This window comes from Curcuma longa, chromosome 3, assembly GCF_044706935.1.
Source record: "Curcuma longa cultivar G26 ecotype Majalengka, Jawa Barat chromosome 3, ITB_CL_G26_1.1, whole genome shotgun sequence".
Taxonomy (NCBI): domain Eukaryota; kingdom Viridiplantae; phylum Streptophyta; class Magnoliopsida; order Zingiberales; family Zingiberaceae; genus Curcuma; species Curcuma longa.
The window spans coordinates 21,223,007-21,235,435 of NC_133863.1; the positions used below are offsets into that span (position 1 = coordinate 21,223,007).

Here is a 12,429-nt window from a genome sequence, read left to right on the forward strand (position 1 = left end):
ACAACTTGCCATGGTATGAGTGAGTTGAAATTTCCAAGTCGCAAACTCAAGTCGTATTTGTATACATGCTAAGACGAGAAAATGCAAAACTCTTTCCATGTGCATCTTATCCTATCAGGCAATTTGATGGGGTATATGACATGGATCTTGTGTTGGCCTTGGCCTTTCTTCTTTTAGTGAAGTCTCAAGCTACTCATCAATTTATATGGTGCAGTTTAACACTAGTTTTTTTTTTCTTATATTGGACTCATATTTAATTAAAATGGTTTTTAAATTGTTTAAAGTTTTTAAAAGTTTTGAATTGATAACTAAAACAACTACTAACATGTCCAGATAACGTGTTTTAACCTCATAAAAGTCCAATCCTCTTCTCCATTTGATGTAAAAAAACCTCTCTTCTTTTCTTTGACCAAAGCCTACTACCTATTTTAGTATTCCTTCTCTCAAGATGTTGGAGCCTTTTTCATCATTTACAATAGTCATGCTCATGGGAGGAACATTCCCTGTTGCATCTAGGGGCTCCAATCAGGCTTGTAGGATAGAGAATTTGGCCAAGATATGATTAAAACAATGCCTACAAAATTTGCTTAATAACTCTCATTAGCATTTGTCACTACTACATAGAATCTTTGGCAGATTAATCGTTCTTATAAATTGCTACTGACTAGCATCTACCTTGCACTATGGATTGAAATTTTTAGTAATCATTAATATATGAAGTTACAATGCAGGAAATGAAGCACTTGTTTTGACTCTGATCTTGGTAATGCTACTAAAAAGTAGAAATAAAACAGCTTATTTGAAGAAATATCCTAAAGTTGAAAAAAATAATTGAATCTTCAAATTCTGGTATTGCAAGATTTCAATTTAACAAATACTAGTCCACCAAGCACTTTCACATCATCTACAGCAAATAGGTAAGCAAATAATACCTATCAACAAGGTGGACTAGGCATTATTCCAAATAGAACGCTTGGGAATAAAAACCTACCACCTTCAAAGTCCAAGCAGATTCTTGATTTCTTGTGGTCAATGGATGCCTTAGATCAAGGTGGCTTGTAGGATAGAAAGTAAAGTAGTGGTATGCGGAACATAAATAATAACGCATGAATAAAAATTGTCCTCACTAATGTTTTAAATGAAAAGGATCAAAATACATGATACCATATAAAACACACGTTGTGGAAATCTTAGAGTGAAGATTGGAGCCATATATGGAGCCTAGCGACAAAGACTTGTCCCGTAATCAGGCTAAAAAATCTTTCTGAGCACATTCAAGCTCACTAAACCAACTCTTGGCTACAGTCAATTAAAGATTCTTTAACAAGTTTGACAAATGAAAAGTAAATGTCTTTGGAAATATTTATCGATGTAATCACCCAGGAAGCAACAAACCAAAAATAACCACGCCTACGACCCAAATAAAGAACTGAAATCTCTAACTTTTATTGAGCAAAAAAGGAAGTCGTTTCACGATCACAGATATAGTAACATATTAAATGATAACTTTGAAAATGTAGCGGCACAATAGCGAACCAAGAAAAAAACAATTCCCGAAGGAAACAAGCCCACCTGTAGAGTGGATCGACATCACCTTCACTGGCATTAGCAGCGCTGGAGATGCACGCAAACGAAAGAAACACCAAAATCCAAGAGCGATCCATTACCAAAACGCTAACAACAGATTCGGCCAACTTCTTTCCGACGACCAAGATCGAGAACCAGTCGTCGTCGAAGCACCCGGCGATGACCAGATCTCCCTCCAGAGAACCACCGTTCAAGCAAGTGGGGTGAGCAGGAGGAGGAGGAAGAGTGGGAAGAAAACGAGCGGAGGAATGCTCAAGCCCCATCTTTTTATATCTTTCTCCCTCCGCTCTTCGAGTACTCCCTCATGCCAACCCATACGTGGGTCCCGCTTTGATTCGCAGACAGAGAAAATGGTACAAAGGAGCGTATCCGTGGAGGCGTATGATGGAGTGCGATTTAATCTGGTGGAAGGCCACGAGCGAACTCGTGGGCGTTCCCCTTCCTTTTTATCGGCAATCTAAGTGGGCCAACACTGGGCCTGAATATAGTGAAAGGAAAAGGGTTTATTAAGCCCGTTCACCTATTTAACTAACTATCCAGCCTCTCACTTCGTTACTCACCGTTTTTGATCTAGTTTTCTTAAAGAAATTATTCATCTACTCACGCACCCAGGTCGCTTCCGGCCTCCACCTCAAGATATCAGATAGGTGTCTGGGTCCCATTCCTATAATTCCAATTAAAATTGGCACGTACCATCTTTGCGTGTCATATCTGCGTGGGTGTATGGCTTCTTTGCGCCGCGTCGGATCGGGTCCAATCCTCGCTGGTAATAAAACCCTAGCGCTCAGATCTCGGCCGTGGCCGAATCGATCCGTTTCCGCTTGCCATCTCATTCTCGGCCTCTCCACCTCCTCGTCCCGTGTCCTACGTCGCTGCCTCCACTTGTGGCGGAATAGATGGGCTCCCACAAGGAGAAGGCCGCCACCGCCAAATTGTCGCCGGAAGCCCCTTCCAAAGGTCCACCAGAACCGCCACCGATGCGGCTGACCGCGGTCCACCCCATGCAGGCCTTCTACGGGCACGGTGTCCCGGCCGTGATGGCCCAGGCCTTCTATTCGCCTTCGCCTGTCGCCGCGGCGCAGCCGGTGGTCTGGGGACCTCAGGTTTGTGGAATCCCTCTTGGCGGGGTTGGAAAAAGTTTGCATCGGAGTTAAAAATTTGCATCTTTTAACCCTTTTTTGATATCTGCGGGTGATTTTTGGCAATGGAATCTCCTAGCAAGTGATGCCGCCACCCTTCGGAGGCCCGATCCCTTACGCTTCGTTCTACCCGCACGGAGGATTTTATGCTCAGCCTCAGATGAACGCGGTAGATAAATATTCGAGGAATCCCTGTTGTTCTTTGTTTAAATTTCTTACTGTAGCTTTCCGTTAGCTCCGATTTGGGGTTTTGATCGGGGTCGAATAATATTTGGAGCTGGTGATTTTCTAGGGCGTGGCTTATCGGACGACTGAAACTGAAGGGAGACCCTCGGAGCAGAAGGACCAGCGTCCGGTGAGCAAGGATGGTTCTGGAGGTGAATCTCTGGGGAAACGAGAAAATAATGGTAGAGGAGCCTCCATTGTCGGGGAGGATGCCACGCAGAGGTTAGCTTTGCGGACTGGAACGATGGACTGTTGATTTTTGTTGACGTTTCTGTTGATATTGCTTTTCTGCAGCGATCATACTGAAACAAATGGGTCATCTGATACCGTAGGAGGCGATGGGCAACCAAAGGTAAGCATGGGAAATTTCCCCTTGATTCTCTATTTTTGTTTGGGGGCTTGTCACAGTTCTCCTGCTATTTGCACCTCTTTGGAAGCCTTATGAAAATGATGGGTCTATTTCTTTGTTACATTTGTTTATGCCATTTCTACTTTTGCTTTGTTGAAAATGTTATCTTGGGACCAATTGATACTGTTACTGCTCAGGCTCCTTGCCTGATTAAAAACACAAGAATATATTTCAAATTCAGTTAACACAAAGTTCTCTTGATTATTCAGGAGCATTTCTCGAATAGAAAGACAAGTCATGACACTGTAGTTCCAAAAGGTAAATCTGCTATATGAAAAATGATTAATCTCTGTCAATTTGAAACTTTTTGGTCATAGTCATTCCTACTGAATTTGCTCAGGTGGAACCTCTCATTCCCTCAGCAATGATGAATATAGTGGTGCTAATGCTCAATCTTCTTATAGTGGAAGAGTGCGAACTGCCAAAAAACTTCCAGTCTCTGCCCCAGGAAGAGCAGCACTGTCTGGTTCTCAAAATAATATTGAAATGGATTTGTTGAGTTCGTCCATTTCTGGATCTGTCCCCACGTATGGTAGATCTAATGCGGCAAATTCAGGAACCATAATGGTAGGATGTGAAAGGGGCTTACATGATGAACCATGATCTAAGTTTCTCTTTTTAAAATATGTTTTTATCAATAGCTTTTTCAGGATGAACGTGAACTGAGGAGGGAAAAACGAAAACAATCTAACAGGGAATCAGCTAGAAGATCAAGGATGAGGAAGCAGGTATTATTTAGATTATTGAAATGTGTTCTTTGTTTCTGAAACACTTATCAGTTTTCTCTTTTCTTGTTCATTTTCTTCACCTTATCAGTTATCCATACTGTCAGAGTTACCAAAAATTATGTAGCCTGTTGTATATCTCTCTTAAATTTGTGCTAAAGAAGAATGAAATTTTGTGGAGTCGACTTGCTTAAACAGAAAAATGAACTCTATCCAGTTTAAATCGTACGCATTCAGGTGCTATTCATTTGATGTTGCAATTACATTGTGGTAGTACATACCATATGGTGTTGCAATTTTGTACATTACCTAAATGTCCAAGTTAGTTTATTGTCAATTGATGTTATTCTATTTTATTTGTGATTTTCTTCTATCTTATACATATGGCGAACCATTCTTTGCAAGTGTTAAGAAGTAACAGTATATAAAACATTAAAGAAATAATACATAAAACGTTGTACCTAACATAAAGATCTTCAAATGCATGTGCAAAGTTACTATGAGAAACTAGGGAACATTGAGGCAGAATCTTTATTTATGAAATGATAAAAACACCATGTTCAAAGATGACCATCAAATGTCTAAAGTTGAGAGGGTTGAGGGACAGGAGAAAATAAATATTAGATTATGCAACAGTTACTGGTCATATGAGCTACTCCGAAGCATCGTTTACAACAGGATAATGCTTACAATTTTTCACTTACCTCAAAGTCACCTATCAGATGAATGTCATAATATCAAATTTACAGCCTTTAGGATTTCATTATTTAAATTAGTTGTTAGGCTTGACTCTTTTAGTGAATAAAAATGCATACACTTTGTACACTTGTTTTTCTGATCTTAATCTTATGATTCACATTGACCTGGAAAAGTTTCACTGCATAATATCTACACAACCAAATTGAAAATACCTTTTTCTCTTCTCTTGTACCAGCAAGAATGCGAAGAATTGGCAAGGAAAGTGAATGACATGAGCAACGAGAACACTGCCCTCAGATTAGAATTTCAAAATCTCAAGAAGTTGTGTGAGGACATGGAAACTGAGAACAGAACAATCATGGTTAGTTTCTTTTCGTATTTGTATTATATTGGAGGGTGTCATGGTCAGTTTCTTTTCTTGTTTGCATTCTGCTGGAGGGCGTATGCATCTCCTTCTGATAAGTTTGTACTTATGTTTCTTGGAACAGGAGGATCTAAAACAAACTCAAGGAGCAGAGCTTTTGTCTGAGCCTAGCATCAAGCCTAAACCAAACAGGCGACTTGTGAAGTTAACATTTTCCAAAAGCTAATCAAATTCTAAATGGTCTAATGGGGCTTCTTGGTAACTTTGTTCTACGTCCATTTCACTGGCGTTCCACCCTTGACACATTTTTTTCATTGAGAGGATCTTTCTTTCTCATAGTTGGCTATATATTTTAGAAAATCAAGTTAGAACACTTTAATTTTTTATCACAAGAGAATTGCAGTTTGTGGTGCCAAACTGTTTTACCTGATGTGTGGAGTGATTTAGTGTGCTTTCCGCCTGAAAAATCAGAGGGAAATGTGGTTAGAATCCTAATTCTACTTTAATATCTTGTAAAATGACTGTTGAAATATAATTCTCAGTGGATCAATATCAAATATGGTTTACCGTTTAGCACTATCTGTTCATGCACTGTGGCTGTGTCTGTATGCACTTTGCTGTCAATTTGTCTTGAAAAGAGAATGGATCTTACTCATCTTTATTTATCTTTTTTTGCATTAGGCCTGACTCAGCTATAGAATTACTGATGTCTACCTTAAAGGATGGAATTTAGGGTTCATCTTTTGGTTCCACAACCATATGTGCCCTCCCAGTACAGATTTCAATGCTGCTTCTGCACACTGCAAATCAGCATGTCTTCCTAATGGCTATCAAGTTGGAACTTCGAAAAGGTAAATATGTGCCCCCGGGGCATGCGGCGAGCTGGTTGACGACGTGGAGGCCAGCAGACTGGTGAAGCCCACGAGGGCAAGGGTTTGAATCTTGGCGAAGTCAGGCAATACCTTCTTGCGTCGTAACCAACTATACTTTCTCGATTTACCTCTTCACATATGGTCGTGGGATCGATCGTGTGGGGCCGCTAAGGTGGCGGACCCACCTTTTGCAGAAGAAAAGGTAAATATGCTACATATGATAAAGCAAATGTGACAGCATTGTTTATATAAACATTTTTCTGGAAAATGCCAAACAGATGATTAAATGTTAAAGTATTTAACATTTATTTAGTGGAAATTTATGAAATGTTTATAAAATGTTTATAAGCATTGTTTATAAAATGTTTTTATTTATGAAAAATATAAATTTATTTAGTGGAAATTTTTCCTTATTTCAAGCTCTTGCATTAGAGTAATTATTATCTTAGTTAAAACTTATAATATTAAATTAATTTTGATCAAAATTGTTAAAGTAGTATTGGACTAATTCGATAAAAAAATAATTTAATAATTATTTAAGCACATCAAATTAGGGAAGGTTTCTTTCCTCTTCCTAATTCCATTTTTTTTCCTCCTCAAGATTCTTCTCCAATGGAGTAAAAGATGATTAAATCAACAAGTGCTTAAAATCCTTTCTGTTACTAATGTAATTTTTTTAATATGGATTTAGTCATATGGTTAATACTTATACGGCTATTAACAAAAATACAAATTAGAAAAAACAAACAAAAATGATAATGTTGCCATGATGTGAATTACAGGGGGCTTGAGCTAGATGAATGGTATAGATATATTTGAAGAAGACCAAATCGATTAAAGTTAAAAGTTTAAGAAGCAAATGATGTTATAAGAAAACCTGAAGAAAAAAAGAAGAAGCATATATACGTAGCTTAAAAGGAGAACTCGAAATTGATTAAAATATTTGGGACATAGAAATAAAATAAGATTGTTTTGAAATGAGTTTGTATAACTCTTAAAGTTTGTAATATATTACTTTTGATTAGTAGCAAAAATTATCAAGAGGTATGGTTTGTATTGTAAATTTTGCTAACATTAACTCATATCAATTCGAGTTCATAGTATTCTACAAGTCATTAAAATTCTTCTTGTATTTTCATTTTTTATAGTATAATTTAGTTGTACGTACACTCTGAGTTTTAAATAAGTTGATTTTGATTTGTTTACGTCAATTTAGACTCAATTGGACCATTTAAGAACGGCATAATTAAATAAGGGAGATCGCTCTTTAATTTTATATTTCAAAATAAAAAAATTTTAAAATGGATTTATATATCAGGAATTATATTAAAAAAATCAATCAAGTTTATAAAATGTTTTTTATTTATGGAAAATATAAAAATATTTATATTTTTATATAAATATTTTACCTTGGCGCAACGGTAAAGTTACTGTCTTGTGACCTAAAGGTTCAAATCCTAAAAACAGTCTCTTGCCAAAGGCAAGGTAAGACTGCGTACAATCATTGATTGGATAAAAATATTAAAATTACGTGTAACCCTTTTCTAAAAAAATATTATTATTAAAGTAGTTTTAATTAAAATTATGCTTTAATATTGAACTAATTTGATAGTTTTAATTAAAACTGTTAAATTTTATAATAATTTTAATTCTCCTTTAATTTTTAATAATAATAATAATAATAATAATAATAATAATAATAATAATAATAATAATAAATTAATGTCGAACGTTTGTCCTATTCACTACTATGCGTGTTACGGGGATAATTCATAGGGTCCCTCTGGTTTGACTCGAGTCCGGTCCTAGTCTCACTCGAGGGTCGAATCGTCCCCCACCTCTAGGTTCGATTGACCAAGTCCGTTCTTTCCCCATTCGGGAAGGCCATCAGCCGACGCTCCATTCAGCCCCGAACGAGACAATTGTCGAACCCCATGAAACCGAAACGACTCCTAGCTCGGGTCCTCCCGATATCCTTCGGTAGACTCCTTCTAGTTTTCTCCCCGTTCGGTCATACCTTGAACCGAGTCGTCAGTCGACTGAATCCCCATTCGGTCATACCTTGAACCGAATCGCCAGTCGGCCAAATCATCATTCGCCCTCCCCTCCGCCCGATTGACCGATCGATCATCCTTCCGATTCGAGCCGTAGGAGTAACCGAATCACCAGATCGCCCTACAGTGCCTTGGTATATCCCATCATGATGTCTGATCAACCCACGCCCCTCATTTATGGTGGCCGCCCTCTCTGACGCCCACGTGGGTAATGATACGACGACTACCTACTGGCGATGGGACTTAGGACAATTATGCTTAATTGTTCCTGACATCTCATTAATCATGATGGGACATCCTTTAATGATGACGTGACAGGTACACGCTCATTTCTATAAAATGACCACTCCTCTCTCACACAGGGAAGTTCTTCCTCCTTTTCACGCTCAAGCTCTCCTCCTTCCGTTACTATTCTTCTTCTTTCTTCCACCATCACTGACTTGAGCGTCGGAGTGGTCGCGCTAGAGCACCCCCTGGCCTTCCTACTCACGTTCTTTGTGCTCGCAGGTCTTGGAGGTCTGCTCCCTCATCGCCCTTCTCCCTACTCCTCATCCTCACTCTTCTTGTTCATCTCCGGTGAAAGCGAGAAGGTCCGGTGACTTGTCCTGCTGCCAGTTTCAATCGGAATATATTTTGGCGTTGTCTGTGGAAAATTCCAAAGTTTGGATTTGAAATGTCGACGAATGACTCTCATCGACCTCCTCTCCTTACCATGACCTAGGAGGACTTTGAGAGGGCGGTGGCCGCCACCGTCCTGGCGGTCTCTAGACTTAACAGCCAGCGGCGTCGACCGCTCCTTCAAGACCCCCCTCCCTCTCCGCTGAGGCTCCGCCAGGGCCAGCCCATCGACCTCCTGCACCTGTTGAAGCCCAACAGGCCCAGGCCCGGCCATACATTGACGATGATTACTATGGCATTTCCGTGGAGTCAACTATGGAGCGAACACCTCCTCGCGACCCTACTAGAGGCAAAGGCCCCTGCCCGGGTGAGGGTAGAGGTTCCAGCAACTCTCCCTTCTCTCGCTGGATACTCGAGGAAGAACTGCCTCGTCACTTCCGAGCTTCGCAGTTCTCGGACTATACCGGAACCACTGATCCCGAGGACCACCTAGGCCGATTCGAGAATGCAGCCCTGTTGCACCAATATACGGACGCCATTAAATGTCGAGTCTTCCTTACAACCTTGGTCGGCTCAGCACTCAGATGGTTCAATCGGCTGTCCCTCCTCCATTTGCTCGTTCGCTGACTTCAAAGGTGTCTTTCTAAGGCAATTCGCCACCAGCAAAACCTACCGGAAGACCTCCATGAATCTTTTCTCAATCAAACAGAAATCCAGAGAGTCCCTCAAGGAGTATGTACATCGATTCAACCAAGTGGCACAAGAGGTCCCGACTGCCGCCTCAGACGTTCTCGTCAGTGCATTCTCCCAAGGGCTGATAGAAGGCGAATTCTTTAGATCACTCATCAAGAAGCCTCCAGAGAATTTTGACATGCTGCTGACTCGCGCAGTTAAATATATCCATGTGGAGGAAGCCCAGTTGGCTCGGCGCAGAGACTCCGATCCCCAGCATCACAGTGGTCCCTGTCGGCAATCTGTTCCGGTCAGTCAAAGTGAACGCCGCCCTTTACCTCAACCCCTCCGAAGACCCGAGCCGGAGCATCCGATGGTATCGAAATCTGGCCCTTGAGCCATACAAGCCGTGGACTCCCAACCCGCTCAGTCTTCGGGACCTTCGCGATGACTGCCTCAGTTTTGCACCTACCATTAGACGCGGAGCCATGATACCGGGAGTGCCATCAGTACGCCAGAGTGCTCCGGGGGGCAGACGAGCAGCGCACTCGGAAGCCCAAGCCCGCACCAAAGTCTCGAAGGGACGCAAACAGTCAGGTAGCTCAGCCTTCACCGCCGCATTCTCCCCGAGCTACCTACAAGCGCCACCGGTCCCCCAGAGAGCTGACTCCTCCAACTCAGAATGAAGATGCTCGAGGCCAAGGAGCCGGCCCCCGGGATGTCCATGAGGGCAATCTGGACAATGCCTCTCGAAGTGGCATTCACATGATCACAGGAGACGCCACTGACGGAGACTCCAACCGAGCTAGGAAGGACCATAGCCGACTGTTGGAAGTATGCGGAGTTGATAGGGGCATTCGGAGAGACGGCATGACTATAGGTTTTGGTCCGCAAGACTTAGAGGGTGTGGAAACCCCTCACGACGACGCTTTGGTCATACAAGCTACCATCGCCAATTATGACATCGTCCGAGTGTTCGTCGATACAGGCAGCTCCGTCAACATCATCTTTAAGAAGGCCTTCGACCAGATGCAGATTGATGAGGATGACTTGAAGCCCATGGCCACTTCCTTGTATGGCTTCACTGGGAACGAGGTGCGCCCGCTCGGTCAGATCCATCTAGCGATCTCCCTTGGTGAAGAACCGGCTCGAAGGACTCGGTACCCTTTCTTCACCATAGTCGACGCTCCCTCTTCCTATAATGTGATACTGGGACGACCAACCCTCAACACCTTCTCAGTCCTAGTCTCCACTCACCTCCAGAAGATAAAGTTCCCTGTGGGAGACTTAGTCGGCGAGGCGCGAGGTAATCAACTGACTTCCCGACGCTGCTACGTGGACATGGTCCGGAATGAGGCGCTGAAGACTCGGAAGAGCCAAGGAGCTGAAGTACACTCAGTCCAGGAAGCGCTGAATCCCCGCACCCTGGAGGAGAAAGAGCTGCTGCAAGTCTGTCCTAACTGCGCCAAGACGACGGTCCAAGTGGCCGCCGAGTTACCCGCCAAACTGAAGCAAGAGCTCGGCGCCTGCCTTCTCCGAAATCAAGATGTTTTTGCATGGGCGCCGACTGATCTCACGGGCGTCTCCCCTTCGGTAGCAGTCCATCATCTCAACGTGCTTCCTGGAGCTCGGCCAGTCAAGCAGAAGCGACGACACTTCGGCCCCGAACAGAACAAGATCATCCGAGAGGAAGTACAGAAGCTACTGAAGGCCGGACACATCAAAGAAGTGCACTTCCCTACCTGGCTGTCCAATGTAGTGTTGGTGCCGAAGCTAGGCAACAATGGCGGATATGCGTGGATTTCCGAGACCTCAACAAGGCATGCCCGAAGGACTGCTACCCATTGCCGAGGATTGATCAGCTAGTCGACTCGACCTCCGGCTGCGAGTATATATGTATGCTTGATGCTTATCAGGGGTACCATCAAATCCCCCTTTCTATAGATGACCAAGATAAGGTCAGTTTTATAACGGCAGATGAAACTTTTTGCTACATTGTTATGTCGTTTGGACTAAAAAATACAGGAGCCACTTATCAACGGCTAATGGACAAAGTCTTTCATCATCAACAAGGCCGCAACATAGAAGTTTATGTGGATGACATTTTTATCAAGTCAGAGCAAGGTGACTCTCTTATAGCCGACATTGAAGAAACTTGCAGCACCTTGCGTCGATATGAGCTTAAGCTGAATCTGGCCAAGTGTCTATTTGGAGTCAGCGTGGGAAAATTTCTCGATTACATAGTGACCGAGAAAGGGATCGAAGTCGACCCGGACAAAGTGCAAGTGCTCGCTCAGATGGCTCCACCCCGCAACCTTCGAGAAGTACATAGGTTAGTCGGCCGAATCACCGCCTTGTCCCGATTCATCTCTAGATCGGCAGAGCGAAGCCTTCCTTTCTTCAAGATACTGAAGAAGGCTAAGAAGTTTGAGTGGAACGAAGACTGCGCAGATCTCAAAGAATATTTGTCCCAACTGCCCCGACTCGCCAAGCCATCTTCCGGTGAGCCACTATGGATGTATCTCTCGGCATTCGACGTCGCTGCCAGCTCGGTTCTCGTTAAGCAAGAAGGTCAGGCTCAGCATCCTATTTATTTCTCTAGTCACCTCTTCAAAGATGTAGAGACTCGATACTCCAACTTAGAAAAGTTGGCGTGCATGCTTGTCTTGTCGGCACGGAAACTCCGCCCCTACTTCCTATCTCATCCGGTCACAGTCATGACCAACAGCAACCTGGATCGACTACTCACGCAGCCTGAAGTCTCGAGCCGGCTCATCAAATGGACGGTGGAGCTCAGCGAATATGACATTAAGTATTAGCCCCGAACGACCATCAAAGCTCAAGTCTTAGCAGATTTTCTCACTGAAGTACTTGAAGGCGACTCTGAAGAAGCCTGGAAGGTATATGTGGATAGATCCTCCACTCGGCAGGGAAGCGGAGTAGGTGTGGTGCTGATTTCACCCAAGAATGAAGAAATTCGGCTCTCTATCAAGATAAATTTTCAAGCTTCCAATAACGAAGCCGAATATGAAGTCGTGCTCGCTGGCCTCCAGGCAGCCAAGCGA

The 12,429-nt window shown here is 42.8% G+C and overlaps 1 pseudogene; it reads left to right on the plus strand.

Annotated features, from left to right (window-relative positions):
• The first annotated feature begins 2,310 nt into the window (after positions 1-2,310).
• On the plus strand, positions 2,311-5,780 carry LOC141824843 (G-box-binding factor 1-like; annotated as a pseudogene).
• The last annotated feature ends 6,649 nt before the right edge of the window (positions 5,781-12,429 follow it).